The sequence below is a fragment of the Mobula hypostoma genome, chromosome 22 (assembly GCF_963921235.1).
Source record: "Mobula hypostoma chromosome 22, sMobHyp1.1, whole genome shotgun sequence".
Lineage (NCBI taxonomy): Eukaryota > Metazoa > Chordata > Chondrichthyes > Myliobatiformes > Myliobatidae > Mobula > Mobula hypostoma.
In genome coordinates, this window is record NC_086118.1 from 55,601,107 (window position 1) to 55,624,593 (window position 23,487).

Genomic DNA, 23,487 nt, shown 5'->3' on the forward strand with positions numbered 1-23,487 from the left:
GGTGGGAGTCGATGGAGAAATCCAATAATCGGAAACCATTCTACACTACCACTGTTAATGCTCAAACAAAGACAATTTTCTCCTTTTGTTTATGGTCAGAGATCATAACACGAGGGCTATCTTTATACCACAATCCCTACATCATCTCTCATGTGCATGCCCAAAACAGAGAAAGTGTGTTTGCCAACTAAATGCTTACATAGCTAAGTGAACAGAACTCAACAAATAGAAGACAATCGTCCTATTTATCTAAAGGCATAGATGTCAAAAACCAACTTTGTTTCATAGTATTTACAACTGAAATGACTTTGATTTACAAATCCATTAATAAATGTTCTACAGGAAAAAAAATTAAATTGTTCTTGAAGTAGGTGCATAGGCAGGTTAATTGGAAATTTTATAAATTCTCATGATGGTGTTTCTTGAAGATTGAATTTCAAATTCAGCATAACCACTGGTTTCCTCCTGTTGACCTACAAAAGATCAGCAAAAACAAACATGATTAATAGAGACAGTCATACACATGAATTGTAAAGCAACCCCTCTCCCCAGAGTGTTTAACAGCATAAAGCTAATTGTGCTGAAAGCTTTAAGTGGTACCCTAGGATTATTTTCATCCATCCAAAAAGCATAAACTTTTCCTGTTGGATGTATGCCAGTTGCTGCTTTTGGAACTGAACTGCATTTTAACTATTATTGTTCTAAATTGTATAGACCAAGGACTTCCGGGTCATCAAGGGAATGGCGGCGTAAGGAAAAGGTCTCTCGACAAAAAAGAAGGTAAACTGCCCCAAAATCGAATTTAGACAAATACTTAATATTGCATAACTATATTAATAAAAGGGGCAAGGATGATGTCTAAGAACAAGAATAAAAAGTCCGCTTCGAAGGCTGATAAACATAAAGAGATGCAGCAAGGCGACGGGCCTAGCTCCCCCACGGCAAGCCAGGACGGAGATAATGAGGGGGAATCGGTGACTCTGTCTTTGATTCTCAGAGAGATTCGCGAGTTCCGACAAGATAACAGCAAACAGCTGGAAGATATTAAAGGAGAAATAGTAAAAACTAACTCGCGGATAGATGAAGCCGAAGCGAGGATTGTTGGAATTGAAGAGAAGCTACAAAACGCCGAGGAAGTGATAGCAGAAATGCTAAAGCTGCAAGACCAGCTCCAGTGGAAACTAATAGATCAAGAAGGCCGCTCAAGAAGGGAAAATGTGAGGATCTACGGAGTTCCCGAAGGAACCGAAGGTAAACCCGGATTGATGATTCCCTTCGTGGAGAAGCTGCTTAGAGAGAACCTTGATATACCGGCCGCAAAAGACCTACAGATAGAAAGGGCTCACCGCGCGTTGGCACCACAGCCTCCGGCAGGCGCCCAGCCCAGATCGATTCTGATCAGATTTCTCAGTTACAGAACGAAGGAAGAGGTGCTTAAAAGAGCATGGCAAAAGAAAGGTTTCATGTGGAACAACTGCAAAATCAGTTTAGACCACGACTACGCACCGGGGATTCTTGCCAGACGGAAGGAATATACGGAAACACGGAGAGTCCTGAAGGAAAACAACATCAGATTCCAGACCCTGTATCCAGCTCGGCTGAGAGTCTTTTACGACGAAAGGACAAAAACTTACGCTACGGTGGAGGAGGCAACGTTGGACCTGGCGGACCGGGGACTACCTATTAAAGTTATCACCCAACCGGAGTCGCTACTGGAGAGGATTCGGCAGAAGTCGTGGCAGTTAGTGGGGCGAGGACACTCCACTCGAACCAGAGTGTCAAACTACAAGGAAAAGCTGCAAATATTCAGACGCGAATGTACAGAGAATACAGATTAATTAAGAGAAATGACTGAAAAGAGTAAATCGGACTTAAAAGTAAAATGAAAACTGGTAACTGAAAATAAACTAGGCGGAATAACTTGAATGATAGCAATATGGTCGAGACATAAATAGGAGAAAATTCTCTATGATTATTCAAACTGCTGAGGGCCCTCTAACACAGGGTGAAGATAGAGGTTATCCCTCTGAACTGAGGCGGGTCGGTGCTCAGGCCTCACTGTGGGAAGTCGGGAAAAATTTTCAAATGTTATATGTTCAGAAATGTCTAGGGTGTGGTTATATGTCTTGGTTTACTGTTGAGAAGGGATTGCTTACTGTTTGGTTAGAAAAGGAGAGTGCTTTTTTTCTACTAGAGAAAAATGCAAACTGAATTGGTAAAAATAATTTCCTATAATGTTAATGGGGTTTTGAATCCAATTAAAAGAAATAAGATTATGTCTAAATTGAAAAAAGAGAGGGCACAAATAGCTTTCCTCCAGGAAACACACATGAGCCAATCTGAACATGGAAAATTAAAAAGAATGGGCTTTAAGCATGTATTTTATTCATCATATAAATTGAGTCACAAAAGAGGGGTAGCTACTTTAATATCAAGTACTCTTAATTATGAACATATTTCAGAGACTAGAGACAAAGAAGGACGGTTTGTAAAAATCACAGGAAGAATAGAAGGTACAGAAATAACATTGCTGAATGTTTATGCTCCTCCAGGTAGTGAATGGTCATTTTATAGACACATTTTTGACCTAATGGTCAGTTCTCGAGGGGTAGTAATTTTGTGGAGGGGATTTTAATATTAGATTAAATCCTATATTAGATTCTTCAAGAATAGTTACTCAGAATAAATCTCTGACTCGGAAAGTGAATTCATTGATGGAGGAGTTGGGAATTATAGATGTCTGGAGGGAATTACACCCTACTAGTAAAGATTATACATATTACTCTTTCCCTCATTCAGCCTATTCAAGGATAGACTATTTCTTTATCTTTAATACAGATAGACTCAGGATAAAAAACTGTAATATTGCAACAATTGATCTGTCGGATCATAGCCCAGTCTCTATGTCTCTAATCCTGGAAAGGAAAATGAGGAAAACACTATGGAGGCTAAACTCACATATACTCAATAACCCGAAAGTAATGGAGAGATTAAGGGGAGAAATCAAAGAATATCTAGACCTTAATGACACGGGAGAAACATCACCAGTGATTTTATGGGATACATTGAAAGCTGTACTGAAAGGGAAAATTATTTCCATTACTACTCACATGAAAAAGATCAATGCACAAAAATTAGCAGACCTTCAAGGAAAATTAAAACAACTTCAAGTTGTAGATAGCAACAAAAGTAATTCAAATCGAAAACAGGAAATTAGGAAATTGCAAAGTGAAATTGATGGTATTTATACGTTGGAAACTCAAAGAAATTTTCTTTACCTGAGACAAAAGAATTATGAAGTAGGAGGTAAATCAGCTAGATTATTAGCATATAAATTACGAAAACAACAAGCAGACAATACAATTCATAAAATAAAGAATCCAAAGACAAAGCTTGTGGAGAGTACAATAGAGAAAATTCAAGAGAGTTTTGAAACATATTATCGAGAGCTGTACTCCCAACCCCGGGCCCCCAATGAGCCCTATATAGACAGTATATAGAATTTTTTAGATCTACCTAAACTTACAGATTTACAAAATGAAAGTTTATTAGAACCAGTAACTGTCAAAGAACTGAACGTGGCCATCTCTAGGTTAAAGGCTGGAAAGTCCCCGGGTTCTGATGGGTTTACCTCAGAGTGGTACAAGTCCCTGAAGACACAGTTAGCCCCATTACTACTTAACACCTTTAATTGGATCTTGCAGAGAGGAGAAACGCCACCTTCCTGGAGAGAAGCGATTATTTCAGTTATTCCTAAAGAGGGTAAAGATAAACTAGAATGTGGCAATTATCGGCCAATTAGTGTTCTTAATTTAGATTACAAACTATTTACATCTATATTAGCGTGCAGATTGGAAAAGCTTTTACCTGGCCTAATCCATTTAGACCAGACTGGATTTATTCAACAAAGACAAACACAGGACAACATAAGGAGAACTCTGCACATATTAGAACAGGTTAATAAGAATGAGACAGAGACAATGGTAGTAGGATTGGACGCTGAGAAAGCTTTTGATTCGGTTAGTTGGGCATTTCTATACAGAGTGTTAGGAAGATTCGGCTTTCAAGAAAGGTTTATTAAAGTAATTCAGACTCTATATGACAGCCCTACAGCCCGAATTAAGATAAATGGGGACCTCTCTGACTCCTTCATTTTAGAGGGAGGCACTAGACAGGGATGCCCAGTTTCTCCTCTCCTTTTAGCACTATATATTGAACCACTTGCCCAACTAATAAGACAGAGCGAAATCGTAAAAGGTATCAAGGTGGCAGGGATTGAAGAGAAAGTGGCGTTATTCGCAGATGATGTTTTGGTCTATCTGAGTGAACCAGAAAAATCATTTACAGGATTTTTACACTGTTGGATGACTTTGGGAAAATATCAGGTTATAAAATAAATGTAAAGAAAACGCAGGTTATGTCCCTAAATTATACACCATCCAAAAAATTGCAGGATACATACGATCTTAAGTGGGAAGCTAAATCATTAAAATATTTAGGAATAACCCTGCCGAAGGATCTTTCAACACTGTCACAGGTAAATTATGGGCCATTAATCTCAGAGATAAAAGCAGATATGCATAGATGGAATCTTATCCCCTTTTTAAGTTTAAATTCAAGGATAAATACTATAAAAATGAATATTCTTCCTCAGTTATTATATCTTTTCCGTACTTTACCAGTGGAGGAGGATGATAATCAATTCAGGGAATGGGACAAATGGATTTCCCGCTTCATTTGGCAAGGAAGGAAACCTAGAATTCGATATAACACCTTACAGTTAGGGAAGGAAGGAGGAGGTATGGTTCTTCCTTGTCTGAGAAATTATTTTTATGCCTCACAGATAACCCCTCTGTTATATTGGTGAAATAGGGAATATAAGGCTAGATGGAAGGAAATAGAATTTGGATTAGTTGACAGATTTCCTCTTCAGGCCTCAATAGCTGACAAAGGATTGATGGCCCAGTTGGAAAAATTTAATAATGCTTGGATAAATCTTACATTAAAAGTATGGCAGAAGGTGGTTAATTCATGTGGAATTAATAACATGTTAAAACTCTTTAGATGGTGTGCATATGATACTGAATTCCTTCCCAACAGAGGAGATAAAAGATTTGAGCTATGGATAAAGAAAGGTCTTACAACCTACCTCTCATTTATAGATAAAAGAGTATTACAAAGTTTCCAAATCCTGCAGGACAAACATGGCCTAGAACATAATGACTTTTTTAGGTACCTTCAAATACGAAACTATGTTAACCAGAGTTGTAGATATGCAGACCTATCAACAGTAGAATTAGAATTTTTCAAGATTCTGAATTCGGCTTGCAGTTCAATACCTAGTAAATCAGTTTCTCGCCTATATAATGCACTCTCCCATGCTAAAAATGTAAATACACTGTATATTAAAGAGAAGTGGGAGAAAGAAGCGGGGTTGGTACTTTCAGAGGAGGCTTGGGGGAAAATCTGCAGCTTTCAATAGTCCTCGACTAATTCTTTGACTTGGAGAGAACATTGTTGGAAAAACATTATAAGATACTTCAAGACCCCATATCAGGAAAAATATAAAGATACAAATGTGATGTGTTGGAGAAGGTGCGGCTCCAAGGAGGCAAATCATTTTCATATTTTCTGGGATTGCCCTAAATTAAGTCTATTTTGGGAAGGTATTCATAGAACATTAGTTAAGGTACTTAGGTCCCAGATACCTCTGAACTTTGAGACGCTCTATTTGGGGCATGTATTGTTCCTTGAACAGAAGGAAGATATAAAGTTGCTGCAGGCCCTCTTAGCGGCAAGTAAGAAATCAATCACTAGAAAATGGCTAAATCCAATACCACCTACATTAGAAGATTGGTACGAAATTATCTTGGAAATATTTAAAATGGAAAAATTGACTTACTCCCTGAGAACTCAAAAAGAAACATTATATCAAATCTGGAATAAATGGATTGAATATATAACCCCAATGCGAGCAGACTTTAGATGACTCTCCTAATGATTTATATTGCTCTTCTCATCAACACAGTAATATTGCTAATGTAAGCACCCCTAGTCTAAATGTTTGTTTTTTTTTGGAAAATAGAGAATTAACACAAGTAAAGGGAAAGATTTGGGAAAGGGATAAAAAAAAATGAAAAAATTAAGTAAATAAGTACATAGGGATTGGATAATTATGTCTGCGGGCAGGAACAAGCACGAACAAATTGGGATATAAACACCTACAATGGTTGGTATATAGGCTTGTATGCAACATTTTGGACCAGTGGAAATGGTCCGGAAGGGTTGTATGGAAACTATTACTACCATTTTTCTTAACAACTAATTTCATTACTTAGCCTAATAGGTTAGATTTACCACAGTACATAATTATCTATTTAAATGTTTATTTTCCTTTTATGTAATCTCAATGTGTACTTAAGAATGTATAAATAATTGTAGTTTTATACATATAAAAAAAATGGAAAAGGTTGTATGTGTGAAAAAAGTACATAATTGTGAATTCCTTACCCAAATAAAAATAAAATTAAAAAAAAATAAATTGTATAGACCAAAATTTTCAAAGAATCATTTCTTTGAATGATGTAAAAGAATCATTTAAGTGCTTCATGCAGGGGTAGAACAGTATTGAATTTAACACTACTTACTAGGAGTGTTCTAGCTGATAGTGAGAAGAGCAGAACACAATAACTGAATAAAGCAGCTAGCATTTTTTGAATGATCAGCCTCGATGGAGGGTCTCAGCCCGAAACGTCCACTGTTCACTCTTCACCATAGATGCTGCCCGGCCTGCTGAGTTCCTCCAGCATTTCGCGTGTGCTGCTTAGATTCGCAGCATCTTCACATTTTCTTTGTGATTTTTCCAATGATGCTGGTTAAGCTTCCAATTGTAATTCAATTCCTTAAGTCCAAAAAAAGACAAAAAGGTGCAACTCAGAGCCAGTAAACCTGCAGCGATTTCACCTTTAAACATGCCCAACCTACTCTCACAATATACCGCCTCTATCTCAATCACAAAAACCTAGGCCAGCCAGCCAGCACGTGAAAAAGAACAGGTAGTTCCAACATCTATTTTTTGCTGCTGCCTGCAAGGAGATTTCCACCCCACCCCCACCCCCAACTGTGAGGGTTTCCTCCGGGTGCCCTAGTCCCTCCCCGGCAAAGTACCGGCTGGTAGGTGAATTGGTCACTGCAGGTTGTCCCGTGACTAGGCTAGAGCTAAACTGGGGAATTGCTAGGCAGCACGGCTCAAAGGGCCAGAAGGACCTATTCCACACTCTCAATTAAATAATATTTTGCTTTCGATAAAACAATCTCTGCTTCCGTTCACAATTATGCAGTGAATGCACACACCCACTGTGAGTGACTTGAGTGTGCTGACAGTCAAGAAATCCCTTTGAGTTACCCAAAATAATTCATCTATCAAGAACCTAGTGAATATGAAGATTTAAATTCACCTGCCTCTCGTATTCCTCTTCTCATGATCGCTGTCAGATGGGTTTGCTGATCTGAATGTGTGATCTGGAAGGGAATGTTACATTCAATGTGGGTTGTCATCCAAAGGGAAAACATCAGCCATAGGTTTACTGACCGGAATCAGATTACATTCATCTTCTTTGCATCAGAAGTCGAACACGTTTTTAAAAAATTATTTCCAGTGGATGAATGGGGACAAATCAGAAAGCAGACTAGGTGATATGTTTGTAGATTTCTAGCTGGAGCTTGCCAGTTCAGAAGCAAACAAACCACCTGGGGAGGAGTCTCTACTATATTTGGAGAGCATGTTATCAGGGGAATCCTTGAAACGAAGTCTGCTGACTTACCCATCACTGCCTGGAGTTTAAAAACAGGAGTCCAAGAAACCAATGCAGCTTATAAGAGTTTACAGTGAATAAGGAAGGACAGTAAAGACACCAAGTAGTCTGTTGTACCTCCGCACTCCGGTTCACCAGTATGACATTGGCGCAAGTTGGGTAGGCATGACACTCAGTTTATAGAAGTTAGTTGTGCAGGTAAAGCAGTTAGCATTAACGCTGTTACTGTGCCAGTGATCCAGGTTCAATTCTGCTGCTGTCAGCAAGGAGTCTGTATGTTCTCCCTGTGACCGTGTAGGTTTCCTCTCACATTTCCCATGCACAGCAGTTAGGAGGTCACATGGATACCAATGGGCATGTTGAGCTGTTACAGTGTTGTGCCTCTGAAACAAAATGGCAAGACCTCTCAACCAAGTGGAATGCACACTCTGTAACAGGCGAGTGGGAGAACCCGGAGCTTTCAGTGTTTCACTCAACAAGTGCAGGAAATATCTCCAGCTGCAGTAACTCAAATTCCATAATTTGGAGCTGGGGTCACCAGGGTGCATGTGAGATGGAGAACATTAGCGGTAGCACATACAGCCTAACGCGAGCAGTCAGAGGATGCAGAGGGCCACCAGACAGGCCAGACAATAAGAGCAGAATTGGGTCATTCTGCCCTTGACTCTGTTCCACTATTCTATCATGGCTAATTTATTATCCATCTCAAACCCATTCTTCCATCTTACTGTAACCTTTGACACCCTATCAACGACAGCTGTAAATACGCTGTTGTAGAGATCACCCACCAACCAGACCATGCTCTTTTCTCGCCGCTGCCATCAGGTAGAAGATACAAGAGCCACAGGACTCGCACCACCAGGTTCGAGAAGAGTTACTATCCCACAACCATCAAGATCTTGAACAATAAGGAGTAACTACACTCACTTGCCCATCCATTAAGCTGCTCTCTCAACCAATGATCTCACTTTAAGGACTTCTTAAAATCTTCTCATCTCAGGTCTTTGCTTTTTAAAAACACAAACACGAGGAATTCTGCAGATGCTGGAAATTCAAGCAACACACATCAAAGTTGCTGGTGAACGCAGCAGGCCAGGCAGCATCTCTAGGAAGAGGTACAGTCGACGTGGGAGCGGAGTGGTGGCAGAGGGGAACTGGTTAGGTCTCAACTGTCCAGCTCTTGGCTCCATCCCTCCCCCCTCCTGTCTTCTCCTATCATTTTGGATCTCCCCCTCCCCCTTTCAAATCTCTTACTAGCTCTTCCTTCAGTTAGTCCTGACGAAGGGTCTCGGCCCCAAACGTTGACTGTACCTCTTCCTAGAGACGCTGCCTGGCCTGCTGCGTTCACCAGCAACTTTGATGTGTGTTGTTTGCTTTTTAGTGCCGTTTATATACATGTTTGCATTTGCACAGTTTGTCATCTTCTGCACTCTAAATGATCTTTCATTTATCCTATTATGGTTACTATTCTATAGATTTGCTGAGTATACACAAAGGAAGATGAATCTCAGGGTTGTATGTGGTGACATACATGTACTTTGTTAACAACATTTACATTGAACTTTGAAATATACCCAATGACTTGGCCTCCACAGCCTTCTCTGGCAATGAATTCCACCAATCACCCTCTGACTAAAGAAATTCCTCATCTCTGTTCTAAAGGAATGTCTATTTATTCTGAGGTTGGCCCTCTGGGTCCTAAACTCCCCCACTACAGGAAACATCCTCTCCATGTCCATTCCATCTTGGAGTTTCAATATTCGATAGGTTTCAATGAGATCCCCCATTATTCTTCTAAACTACCTTAACGGGAGGAGAAGATGGCGGCGCGCCACGCGTGCGCAGCTCTCCAGTGAAAAATGATACCGTATCTGTTAAATAGGGGCCGTGGACAATTCTGATTTGATGGAGAATGGACGTGAAAGCACAGAGGAACATCTGGAGAAGTTTCTGAAACGCCCGTTCACTGCTGTCGTTACTGTGTGGTCGGGAATCTTTCAGAGGGTAGGCCTCAAAATCCCCGGCCTTGCCTGCTTTTGGCGACTGAGAAGGAGGTCGAATCGTTCGGACAGAGATGCCGCTCGGTACTCGGTGTCGGAGAGCTGATCAGAGCTCAAAGTTTTTAGATGACTCAGAGTCGGATTGTGGTCGGCATGGCAGGGAGAGTTTTTCTTCCTTCTCCCGTCTGCATGAGATGTGGGACATTTGAGAAACTTTGAACTTTACTGTGCTCATGGACTTCTTCATCAAGTTATGGTATTGTTACACTGTTTGTAACTGTATGTTATAATTATGTGGTTTTGTCAGTTTTTTCAGTCTTGGTCTGTCCTGTGTTTTGTGATATCACACCAGAGGAAATAATGTGTCATTTCTTAATGCATGCATTACTAAATGACAATAAAAGGGGACTGCGTGTCTTCATAATCTAACTACAGGCTCAGAGCCATCAAATGTTCCTTGTACATTAATCCTTCCATTCCTGTGAACTTCCTCTAGACTCTCTCCAATGCCAGCACATACTTTTAAAAGAAATCTAAGTGCAGGTCTGGTCAGTCTCACCAGAATACTTACCTATTTGCATACTGCTAGGCTCAATAGGAAATAATAGAACCATGCTGGAGAGAGAGCGAGAGAAAGAGAGGACTAATTGACACTGATAAGAGCAACAGAATTAAGAGTAAAAAGGAGAAGTATTTGAACATAGGGTGTGGCTGCATTCCAGAATGTACTACCTGCAGGTTCTAATGCAGCCTTAACTATGCAGGGTAAGTTTGCAAGGGACTGGCAGGTTTCTCTTGATAGAGATAACAGGCTGGATAGTTCACTGTACCACTGCCATTTTACTAAGCCCAGGAATACCTTTAACAAAGATTATTTTGGAAAACAACCTTATTCACTCAATTGCAGTACTTGGCAAACGGGCAAAGAAAATGGCACAATGAGACATCTGAGGTAATTGAACCTTCACCTCTTTCTCCCAACAATTGCTGCCCAATCTACTGTTTGAATATTATCTGCGTTTTGCCTTTGTTTTCACTTCACCTGGCAACTCTGGTAGGTAGTACATCCGCAGACCTCAATGCAAATTATCCAACCTCTCCTCATACCACCCTCCCCATAGAGGTGCAGGAAAACTACTTCCAACTCTGCCAAAAGCCATAAGAAGTGTCAACAACTTACCCATCATCAGCGCTTTCCTCCCTGCAGCTCGTTGCTTTTTTAAGCTTCATAGGATTTAAACCCATAACCTAGGGAAAAAAAACAATGTGGAAACAAATTCTGCAGGTTGACTGACTGGAATCAGACCCTGTTGTCTTCAGCTGCATCAGAAGTCTAACACATGTAAAGAATCATCACATCCAGTCAGTGAATTGGGACAGAATGGGAAATAATTCACAAATATCCAAAAACAGGCTCTCCACAGGATTCATAACTGATCCCATTTCCTTCATCCCTCACCCACAAATCTCAGCACTTATTCACGCAAAGGGGCCTTCCTTTCTCTACTGGTGAGAGAGAAAAAAAAACAGCCTCAGTGAAGCAGTCCAAATATTGGTTTTCTCCCTCTCATTTTCTCTCTGCCGGAATACTTTTAACATTGGCCATATTTGCCTTTGTACCATAGTCTGTTTTCAGTCACCCATCTCAACCTGTGAATTTAAAATACTCTACTCCCAGGTTTACCCACAACCATATTGAGAAACAATTTTCACAGCATGTCTAAACTCTTATAACTAAACATTTTGTTTTACCTTTAGTAAATACTTCTGCAATTTTCATAGTTGCTGGCAGTTAGATTCACAGATGCAAATGCACAATCTGCAAGAAAATTAATATAAAATTTAGCAGATAGGGAGGAAGACCAACGTGGAAACAATTCTGCAGGGTGACTGACTGGAATCAGACCCTGTTGTCTTCAGTAACATCAGAAGTCTAACACGTGTAAAGAATCATCACATCCAGTCAGTGAATTGGGACAGAATGGGAAATAACTCAACATCCAAAAACAGCCCCCCTACAGGATTCATAACTGATCCCATTTACCTCACCCGTAGATCTCACATTCACATATGGGGGGGTGGGGAAAGAAACAGTTGCAGTGAGAAAGAGGCCCAAATGTCAACTAAGCATTTTTTAAAATACAGGTTGACCACCGATTTTCCAGCATCCTGAGTTCCTGAGTTTTGCCCGATTAAAAGCGGTCACACAACAATAACAGCAAAAAAATGAATTGTAGAAGCTTAAAAAACGCAATAGAAAGGAAGGACATAAGCTGGGAGGATGTGGAATCGATATGGGTAGAGCTGCGTAACACTAAGGGGCAGAAGACGCTGGTGGGAGTTGTGTACAGGCCACCTAACAGTAGTAGTGAGGTCAGAGATGGTATTAAACAGGAAATTAGAAATGTGTGCAATAAAGGAACAGCAGTTATAATGGGTGACTTCAATCTACATGTAGATTGGGTGAACCAAATTGGTAAAGGCGCTGAGGAACAGGATTTCTTGGAATGTATGTGGGATGGTTTTTTGAACCAACATGTCGAGGAACCAACTAGAGAGCAGGCTATTCTGGACTGGGTTTTGAGCAATTGATCATAATATGGTGGAATTCTTCATTAAGATGGAGAGTGACATAGTTAATTCAGAAACAAAGGTTCTGAACTTAAAGAGGGGTAACTTTGAAGGTATGAGACGTGAATTAGCTAAGATAGACTGGCAAATGACACTTAAAGGATTGACGGTGGATATGCAATGGCAAGCATTTAAAGGTTGCATGGATGAACTACAATTGTTCATCCCAGTTTGGCAAAAGAATAAATCAAGGAAGGTAGTACACCCGTGGCTGACAAGAGAAATTAGGGATAGTATCAATTCCAAAGAAGAAGCATACAAATTAGCCAGAGAAAGTGGCTCACCTGAGGACTGGGAGAAATTCAGAGTTCAGCAGAGGAGGACAAAGGGCTTAATTAGGAAGGGGAAAAAAGATTATGAGAGAAAACTGGCAGGGAACATAAAAATGGACTGTAAAAGCTTTTATAGATAATGTAAAAAGGAAAAGACTGGTAAAGACAAATGTAGGTCCCCTACAGACAGAAACAGGTGAATTGATTATGGGGAGCAAGGACATGGCAGACCAATTGAATAATTACTTTGGTTCTGTCTTCACTAAGGAGGACATAAATAATCTTCCAGAAATAGTAGGGGACAGAGGGTCCAGTGAGATGGAGGAACTGAGCGAAATACATGTTAGTAGGGAAGTGGTGTTAGGTAAATTGAAGGGATTGAAGGCAGATAAATCCCCAGGGCCAGATGGTCTGCATCCTAGAGTGCTTAAGGAAGTAGCCCAAGAAATAGTGGATGCATTAGTGATAATTTTTCAAAACTCGTTAATTCTGGACTAGTTCCTGAGGATTGGAGGGTGGCTAATGTAACCCCACTTTTTAAAAAAGAAGGGAGAGAGAAACCGGGGAACTATAGACTGGTTAGCCTAACGTCGGTGGTGGGGAAACTGCTGGAGTCAGTTATCAAAGATGTGATAACAGCACATTTGGAAAGCAGTGAAATCATCGGACAAAGTCAGCATGGATTTGTGAAAGGAAAATCATGTCTGACGAATCTCGTAGAATTTTTTGAGGATGTAACTAGTAGAGTGGATAGGGGAGAACCAGTGGATGTGGTATATTTGGATTTTCAAAAGGCTTTTGACAAGGTCCCACACAGGAGATTAGTGTGCAAACTTAAAGCACATGGTATTGGGGGTAAGGTATTGATGTGGATGGAGAATTGGTTAGCAGACAGGAAGCAAAGAGTGGGAATAAACGGGACCTTTTCAGAATGGCAGGCGGTGACTAGTGGGGTACCGCAAGGCTCAGTGCTGGGACCCCAGTTGTTTACAATATATATTAATGACTTGGATGAGGGAATTAAATGCAGTATCTCCAAGTTTGCGGATGACACGAAGCTGGGTGGCAGTGTTAGCTGTGAGGAGGATGCCAAGAGAATGCAGGGTGACTTGGATAGGTTGGGTGAGTGGGCAAATTCATGGCAGATGCAATTTAATGTGGATAAATGTGAAGTTATCCACTTTGGTGGCAAAAATAGGAAAACAGATTATCTGAATGGTGGCCGATTATGAAAAGGGGAGGTGCAACGAGACCTGGGTGTCATTATACACCAGTCATTGAAAGTGGGCATGCAGGTACAGCAGGCGGTGAAAAAGGCGAATGGTATGCTGGCATTTATAGCGAGAGGATTCGAGTACAGGAGCAGGGAGGTACTACTGCAGTTGTACAAGGCCTTAGTGAGAACACACCTGGAGTATTGTGTGCAGTTTTGGTCCCCTAATCTGAGGAAAGACATCCTTGCCATAGAGGGAGTACAAAGAAGGTTCACCAGATTGATTCCTGGGATGGCAGGATTTTCATATGAAGAAAGACTGGATGAACTGGGCTTGTACTCGTTGGAATTTAGAAGATTGAGGGGGGATCTGATTGAAACGTATAAAATCCTAAAGGGACTGGACAGGCTAGATGCAGGAAGATTGTTCCCGATGTTGGGGAAGTCCAGAACGAAGGGTCACAGTTTGAAGATAAAGGGGAAGCCTTTTAGGACCGAGGTTAGGAAAAACTTCTTCACACAGAGAGTGGTGAATCTGTGGAATTCTCTGCCACAGGAAACAGTTGAGGCCAGTTCATTGGCTATATTTAAGAGGGAGTTAGATATGGCCCTTGTGGCTACGGGGATCAGGGGGTATGGAGGGAAGGCTGGGGCGGGGTTCTGAGTTGGATGATCAGCCATGATCATAATAAATGGCGGTGCACGCTCGAAGGGCCAAATGGCCTACTCCTGCACCTATTTTCTATGTTTCTATGTTAAAAGAAGATAATTAAACACAAATTTACTGTGCTTACAAAGAATGTTGCTTCTCAGTTAGCTTTTAAAAAATTTCTTCCAGGCAAAGTTGTCTCATGTGCTTTGATCTCTCCCTGCGTAACTTTTCTTGCATCAAATAAAAATCCACTAGCCCTTGTTCTGTACGAAGATACATTTCTCCAAGTTTGAATAAATCAGCCTACAACTCAATTAAGTTGTCAATAGTAAATCTTCCCGTTTCATCATCATCGCTGCTATCTTCATCACTTGCGTTTTTAAATCAGAACACTGTCTATATTTTCCGAGTTCGTAATGTGATACTCAACAGCTGTTTCGTCATCGACAATCATCCCTCACGTAGATTTTCTTCATTAAGACTACTTGCTACATCTTTGAAAGCAGGTCCTGTAACACTTTTTTTTGCATAGGCAAGCAAAGCAAGAACTGCTTTCTCCTTCGGTACACAAAAATCCCGTATAATCATCATCGAGCTTTCCTTCAGGCACATTATCAAACATCAAGGTAGGCCACAGTTTATGCCAGCCATTCTTTAGTGCTGAAGATTCTACCTTCTCCTGCCCTCGAGCAATGAACCAAAGGAAGTCCTTCATGTTAAATTCTTTAATGAATGCCTTACAGAATTGCTAGCATTCAACTCATTCCACAGTCATTTCATGAAAAGTGAGTGGTATTTCAGCTTTAGACAACACAGTATGCCTTAGTCTTGGGGTTGGATAAGCAATGTAGTTTGGTGGTAAATACACTAAAACACTATTCTTACAGAAGATTTCCGCTTCGGGGTGAGCTCAACAGTTATCCAAGATAAGAATTTTGCAGTCTTCGGGTAGCCCTACAGATATGTAATATGCTCTGGCTTCCAGCACAAAGTATTTTTCACAAACCACTAACATTAATATTGGTGGTAACCCAGCCATTTTCCCACAACATGCTACTGGGTAAATTTTAAACTCCTTTCAAGGACCCAAAGCATTTATCTTTTCCTATCACCAGTGTTTTACATCTGTGGGTACCTACCTAAAATGGTAACTCTGTCCTTAGATTGTTTGAATCCTATGGGATCTTCGTCTTCTGTTTGAAACCTGTGGGATCTTCATCTTCTGTTGCTGACATATTCCTAAGTATGCATCACCAGTACAATGCAGTTTCACCTGCATTATACATGTGCTCAGGACTGAGGTTTGTGTCAGCTATGAGCTTCGCAAATTTCTCCACGTACTCAGTAGCTCCTTCATGGTCTCCAAACATTTTGTGCATGGAAATTCCATGGCACTCCTTAAAGCCTGGAAGCCACCCCTCACTAGTCACATGCATGTTCTAATACAAGTTCTTTATGGAACAATTTAGCTTGGCTCACTATCACACTGCCCGACAAGTCACCTCCACCACTCCGATGCTGGCGAAACCATTCAGTCATCACTCAATCATGCCCAGTGCTCTCACCAACTTACATAGTTTTTCTAATGCTCATTTACTTTAGCAAATCACTGTTTGCATAGAATTGCAATTTTTTTTCCTCTTTGGTGCTTTACACAAGTTGATAAACTAATGCCATACAAGTCACAGAAACACATTTCAACCTTCTCTTGGATCGATACAGACTGATGTTTATGTTTGACACCACCACTGGTACTCGCATTTATCTTAGAAGCCATAACTAGGGTTAAATTTGCATAAAGCAAACTAAAATAAGCACCAAATATTTGGACGACCACCAAGTGCAACGTAAATAATAACAACAGCACGCTTTTGTCAATGAGTCTTGCTATAGATGGCGCCGTGCGCGCTACACAGTACCGTCTGGTGGCCGCCCAGTAAGCATCGTCGCATAATTTCATCTGAATTAAAAGAGGTGCCAAACCATCAGTTTCAGAAAATCTGTACTCAACCTGTACTTTGCTTTGACACCATGGTCATTTGTCAGTCCCTCATCATAAACTCAAGTGTGTGAGAACTCTCTGGTCCCACAGTTTATCCATCATATAGCATTAGAAACAATTTTCACTTCTTGCCCAAACTCTTTAATAAATGAACATTTTAATTTACCTTTTATAAATACTTCTCTACCTGCAGTTTTCATACTTGTTGTCCGGTGTAAATCCACAATCTGGAAGAAAATTTATATATTCAACACCAGGAGAAATAACAGCAAAACAGCAGCCCAGAGAGACTGACTGGAATCAGACCCTGTTGTCTTCAAGCTGCATCAGAAGTCTAACACGTGTAAATAATCATCACATCCAGTCAGTGAATTGGGACAGAATGGGAAATAATTCAAATATCCCAGAGCAGCCTCTCTACAAAATTCACAACTGACCCAATCTTCCTCATCCCCTCACCCATGGATGACAGCATTTACATATTGGGGGTGGGAGAGAAGATGCTTTCCTTTCCCTTTCCTTCCTGTGAGAAAAGCAGCCCCAGTGAAGTGGCCCATCATCACTGGTTCAAAGGATTGTCTTTCTCTCAGCCTGACCAACTGAGTAACACACATCAAAGTTGCTGGGGAATGCAGCAGGCCAGGCAGCATCTCTAGGAAGAGGTACAGTCAATGTTTCAGGCCGAGACCCTTCGTCAGGGCTGCCAAAGGGTCTTCGCCAGGACCTAGTCCTGATGAAGGGTCTCGGCCCGAAACATCGACTGTACCTCTTCCTAGAGATGCTGCCTGGCTTGCTGCGTTCACCAGCAACTTTGATGTGTGTTGCTTGAATTTCCAGCATCTGCAGAATTCCTCGTGTTTGCCTGACCAACTGAGTTTTTTTATTAAACATTCACAATGCTTTATTTTGTACCACAATCTCTTTTTTTGGATGTTAGTCCAAAATCTCAAAGGGGAAAAGACTCTGCCTCAAAAGTTTACCTACCACAAAAGCAGTGGGAAATAATTTTCACCCTTACTAACTGAACATTTTAAATTTACCTTTTATAAATGCTTCTTCTGTAGTTTTCATTCTTGCTGTCCGACGTAAACGCACGATCTAGAAGAAAATTGATATATTGAATACCAGGAGAAATAACGGGGAAATACCAGACCGGGCGGACTGACTGGAATCAGACCCTGTTGTCTTCAGAAACATCAGAAGTCTAACACGTGTAAAGAATCATCACATCCAGTCAGTGAATTGGGACAGAATGGGAAATAATTCACAAATATCTAAAAACAGGCTCTCTACAAAATTCATGACTGACCCAATCTTCCTCATCCCCTCACCCACGGATGACAGCATTTACATATTGGGGGTGGAGGAAGATGATGCTTTCCTTCCTGTGAGAAAAGCAGCCCCAGTGAAGTGGCCCATCATCACTGGTCCAAGGGATTGTCTCTCTTTCTCTCAGCCTGACCAACTGATTTTTTTTTAAGATTTACAATGCTTTATTTTGTACCACAACCTCTTTTTTTGGATGTTAGTCCAAAATCTCAAACCAGAAAAGACCCTCTGCCTCAAAAGTTTACCTACCACAAAAGCACTGGGAAACAATTTTCACCCTTACTAACTGAACATTTTAAATTTACCTTTTATAAATGCTTGTTCTCCTGTAGTTTTCATTCTTGCTGTCCGATGTAAACGCACGATCTAGAAGAAAATTGATATATTGAATACCAGGAGAAATAACGGGGAAATACCAGACCGGGCGGACTGACTGGAATCAGACCCTGTTGTCTTCAGAAATATCAGAAGTCTAACACGTGTAAAGAATCATCACATCCAGTCAGTGAATTGGGACAGAATGGGAAATAATTCACAAATATCCCCAAACAGCCTCTCTGTAGAATTCGGAACCGATGCCAGGTACCTCGTTCCCTGACCATCGCAGCTCTCGCCTCTCAGGAGGGGACGGCCGGGGACGGCTGGCAAACTTGCGCCAGTCCAAAACGGGCGAAGTCGGCAGTGGAGCGAGTCCGGCAGCTTTAACTTGCTGGACGGTCCGGGGGATGAGTCATCTTGGGCCCAGCACACAGAGGCGATCAGCGGGCCGCCGCCGCCAGGCCCCACTAAACGCGCTTCGTCCTGATTACCATCGCTATTTCATCGACACGTTAACGCGCACCGACCGATAAATCAGTAAACCGCCGGCCCGATGCAAACGGATTCCCCTCACTCACCCCAAGCCAGCCAGCCAGCCGTCCGTCCGTCCGTCCGTCCTCAGGTATAGGGCACTTTCACATGACGTACTTCCTGCCTCAGCCGGATGTACTTGGGCTTCAATCATGCCTTTGCTGATTTAGACGGAAGGCTAGATGACAGATGTGGAAAGTCGCTGCTTCACAAGACCACACCACACAGGAGCAGAATTAGGCCGAGGTTTGTCCATTTAAGCGCCGGGCCAGACGCGACGGACCGCTCGGCGAACTTTACGCGTCTCTGCGCTGATCAACTTCTGACTTTTTATACGTAAACACGAGGAATTCTGCAGATGCTGGAAATTCAAGCAACACACATCAAAGTTGCTGGTGAACACAGCAGGCCAGGCAGCATCTCTTTCTAGCTCTTCCTTCAGTTAGTCCTGACGAAGGGTCTCGGCCCGAAACGTCGACTGTACCTCTTCCTAGAGATGCTGCCTGGCCTGCTGCATTCACCAGCAACTTTGATGTGCGTTGCTTCTGACTTTTTACGGCGGTTGGCAGTCCAACTTCAAGGCGCATTACAGCCACCAACTGGACTGCAGTGTGGTGTAGAGAATTGGAAAAAAAAACCCTTACTACCTTTTCCAAATGAAAACTAAATCACCCCAAAATGCCCTATAGATGCTAAGTAATGGAAAACGATACTGTGCAATAAAGTCACTACTGTTAACTTGTTTTTAAATGAAAACTATCAACCCCTAAAGATTGTAGTTAAGCCTGCATTTGAGTTATTTCAACCGTGTGCGCTTCACATTCTAACAGTAAACGTTCAACTGTTTCATAATGATGACAAAACTAAAACACACACAAAACGCTGGAGGAACTCAGCAGGCCAAGCAGCACTTATGGGAAAGAGCGTTTTGGGTCAAGACCCTGCATCAGGAGCAGCGATTCAAGAACAGCATCTTTCCCTCTGCTATTTCATTCCTAAATCGGCATTGAACCCATGAACTCTACCTTACTTTATTATTTCTGTTTTTGTACTATTTTAAATTTAACTAATATACATATACTTTATACTGTAATTGATTTACTTTTTCCATATTATCGGGTATTGTACTGCTGCCACTTAACAAATTCCAGTGATATTAAACCCAATTCTAGTGATATTTTCCAACAAGATATACTATTCCTTCCCTCGTTTTACCTCCTTCCCCCATAAACCCAACAATTTTACATATTCTATAAAGATGTCTCCCCTTATATCTATTATCCCACAAGTCTTGCCATAACCCCCTAATTCTTAACCCTACCAACCCCTCAGCTTGTAATTTCCTAAGTGGAAGGTCTGTATTCACCATTGAACTTTTAACAGCTTTTTTAGCTAAACGATCAACCCGCTCATTCCTCTCAACACCTCTATATACAGGGATCCACAAGAAGCAAATGCATAAACTAATACTTTGGATATGAAACAATGTTTGATGAGCTACTCCTGGAATGACCCATTTTAAGACTCATCAAAACTGAAAAGGAATGTGAAAAACTTACAACTCTACATGGAGAAATTTCCTCCACCCACCGGTAGCCTAAAATGATGGCAATCATTTCTGCTCTATATACTGATAAATGGTAGGGAGGTAATTTCTTTATCATTACCTGTAACTCAGGTACAAAAACAACCACTTCAACATTCCCAGTTAAATTACCTTTTGATCCATATCATAATATTTTTCTTAATATATTGATGAAACAACAGACTCTCAGGCATAACAGAATCCTTAGACTTTATTAAATTGTGTAACTTAAAATCAACTAAAGTAATTGGGGGAAAAAGGTGGGGTTACAGAGAAAACTACAAATTACATAATCCAACAAACCCATATTTTTCCAGCACATTAAGAACCCAGCCACCCAAAACTAAACACTTCTTGGGATATTCCCAACAGTCCTCCAACACACCGTTAACAGGATGATCATTTCTTTGCCCCCTCACTTTAATCCAATATGTTAATATCAACTTCAACCTGTCTGCACTGAACCGAGGCCGTGTCCTGCAACTAACAGTCTCCTGGATTGGCTGTGACTGGCTTCATGGCTGCAAATTCACTTTTGCTAACTTTAGTTCTGAATGCTATTTGCTCACTGTTATTGTTTGCGGAAGTTGTTTTTTTTTGGAACACTGGGTCAAACGACAGTCTTTTTAAAAGAAATGGGTTCTATTGGGTTTTTTTTGTTTTGTGACTGCCTGTAAGGAGACAAATCTCAAGATTGTATAGTATACATACCAATATACTTTGAACTTTTGAGTATGCTCCACCATTCCATCAGGGCTGATTTATTATCCCTCTCAACCCCATTCTCCCCATTATCTCCGACACTGACTAATCAAGAACCTATCCACCTCCGTTTTAAATATACCCAATGACCTGGTCTCCTCTGCTGTCCGTGCAAACGAATTCCACAGATTCACCACCCTCTGGCTAAAGAAATTCCTCCCCATCTCTGTTCTAACTGGACGTCCCTCTAGTCTGAGGTTCCGCCCTCAAGTCCTAGACCTCCCCAACTACAATGGAACCCATGAAAAAAAAGCACAAAGACCAACAAACATCCAACAAGCAAAAGGGGACAAATGAAGCATATAATACTGACAGCATGTGCTGCAGAGTCCCCGAAAGGGCATCCACAGGTTATGGAGCTGAGGTGCACGAAGCCATCGACGCCGGTCCAGGAGCCCAATGGCTGTCAGGTAACAACTGTTCCTGGACCTGGGCGTGTGGGACTCAGGGCTCCTGCATCTCCCGCAGTAGGGTCATACGGCAACTGTAAACTCAATGCGTTGAATGTTGAAGGTCAGTCTGCAGGAAGCCTTCTTCATCACCCCTGTCTACTTGCAGTGCCACTTTCAGGGAATCACATACTGGTATAGTTCTGCTTTTAGTATACTCAAGCTTCAAATTCCTTGGTGTCCACATCTCCAAGGATCTCACCTGGTCCCTGAATTCCTCCATCCTGATCAAAAAGGTGCAACAGCACCTTTATTTCCTGCAGAGCGTCAAGAAAGCTCACCCCTGTCCCAGGATACTGTCGGACTTTTACCGCTGTACCATTGAGAACATACTCACCAACTGCATCTCAGTGAGGTATGGCAATTATCCCATATAGGACTGCAAAGCACTCCAGTGTGTGGTGAAAACTGCCCAGTGGATTATCGGCACCCAATTGCCCACCATTGAGAACATCTACCATAAACGCTGCCTGGGCAGGGTGAAAAGCATTATCAGGGATGCATCTCACCCTAACCATGGACTTTTTTACTCTCCTCCCATCCGGTAGGTGCTATAGGAGCCTTCGCTCCCGCACCAGCAGGCACAGGAAGAGCTTCTTCCCTGAGGCTGTGACACTGCTGAACCTCACATCACAGCACTAAGCAGTATTGCACAACAGCAGTTGGCCTCATCAAGAGCAATGATGAGACGGAGTATAGAGAGGAAGTGGAGCGATTGGTGGATTGGTGTGAAAAGAACAACGCAAGCCTGAACGTGGAGAAGACAAAGGAAATCACGGTGGACTTCAGGAAGGTGCAGATGAACCATCTCCCTCTGTGAATACATGGCTCCTCCATAGAGAACGTTCAGTGCACCAAGTTCCTGGGAGTTCACATCATGGATGACCTCACCTGGTCCATCAATATCCCCTCCCTGAACAAGAGGGCACAGCAGTGCTTCCACTTCCTATGAAGACTGAGACAAGCAAGGCTTCCACCGCCCATCTTAACTGTATTTTACAGGAGCACCATTGAGTGTGTCCAGACAAGTTGCATCTCCATCTGGTATGGCAGCAGTCAAGCATCGAACTACAAGTCCCTACAAAGGACTGTGAGAATAGTTGAGAGGATCATAGGGGTCTCCCTACCATCCACTGGGGACATTTATCAGGACCGCTGCGTAAACAGGGCCCTTAGTGATGTTAAGGATCCCATCCATCCATCCAGCATCCTCTTTGACTTTCTACCACCAGGCAGGAGACTGTGATGCATAAGAACAAGAACGGTCAGGATGGGAAACAGTTTCTTCCTCCAGGCCATTAGGCTTCCGAACTCCTGGCCACATCGTATTCGAAGTGTCACCGGTTAATCTGTTCTGTATTTCACAATATTTAATATTAATGTACTTTAGTTTGTTATTTGTGTGATTCATCTGTAGATTTTATTCTTACCTTCATAACTTATCACGTTATGTACTTTACACCCTTGTTTAGAGAAATGTTGTCTTGCCTCTATATACATGTATGTAGTTAAAGGACAATAAACTTCACTTCACTTGCTTGACAGCAGGCCCCAGCCTCACTTCAGCACAGTGTGTGTATGTTTCAGAGCCCACAGACACAATCCTCAGAGCAGGCCCCAGCCTCAGTAGAGTAAACCTGCCTGACCCTCACGTCTGGTCCCAGCACCCTGCCTTTTCATTCTGGCCCAGTGTTTAAATCATCCAAATATCGGGTCATTCCTTGCTCAAAGACCCGGGCTCTATCGCTTCGATACGCTCTGGGCCTGGACCCCAGAGCCAGGATTCGGCCCGCACTGACCTTTCCAAATCGGCCCCGCACTTAAACCGATCAAAGCTCACTCTCGGTTTAGGTGGACAGGCCTCCAATCTGCCTGTGTTCCGCTGTGCACACACCGACTTTGTCTCGAACACGAGGGAGAGGTGGTGAA

General features: G+C 41.8%; 1 long non-coding RNA gene across 1 annotated transcript; it reads right to left on the reverse strand.

The window, feature by feature from the left end:
- Window positions 1–242: 242 nt before the first annotated feature.
- On the reverse strand, window positions 243–18,906 carry LOC134336561 (uncharacterized). The gene is made up of 9 exons (XR_010015828.1): window positions 18,810–18,906; window positions 18,219–18,279; window positions 17,625–17,682; window positions 16,751–16,811; window positions 11,567–11,633; window positions 10,995–11,062; window positions 7,458–7,521; window positions 6,648–6,901; window positions 243–473 (listed from the first exon to the last, which is right to left on the reverse strand). It is a non-coding gene; the product is annotated as an uncharacterized LOC134336561 (long non-coding RNA).
- Between the last annotated feature and the right edge of the window lie 4,581 nt (window positions 18,907–23,487).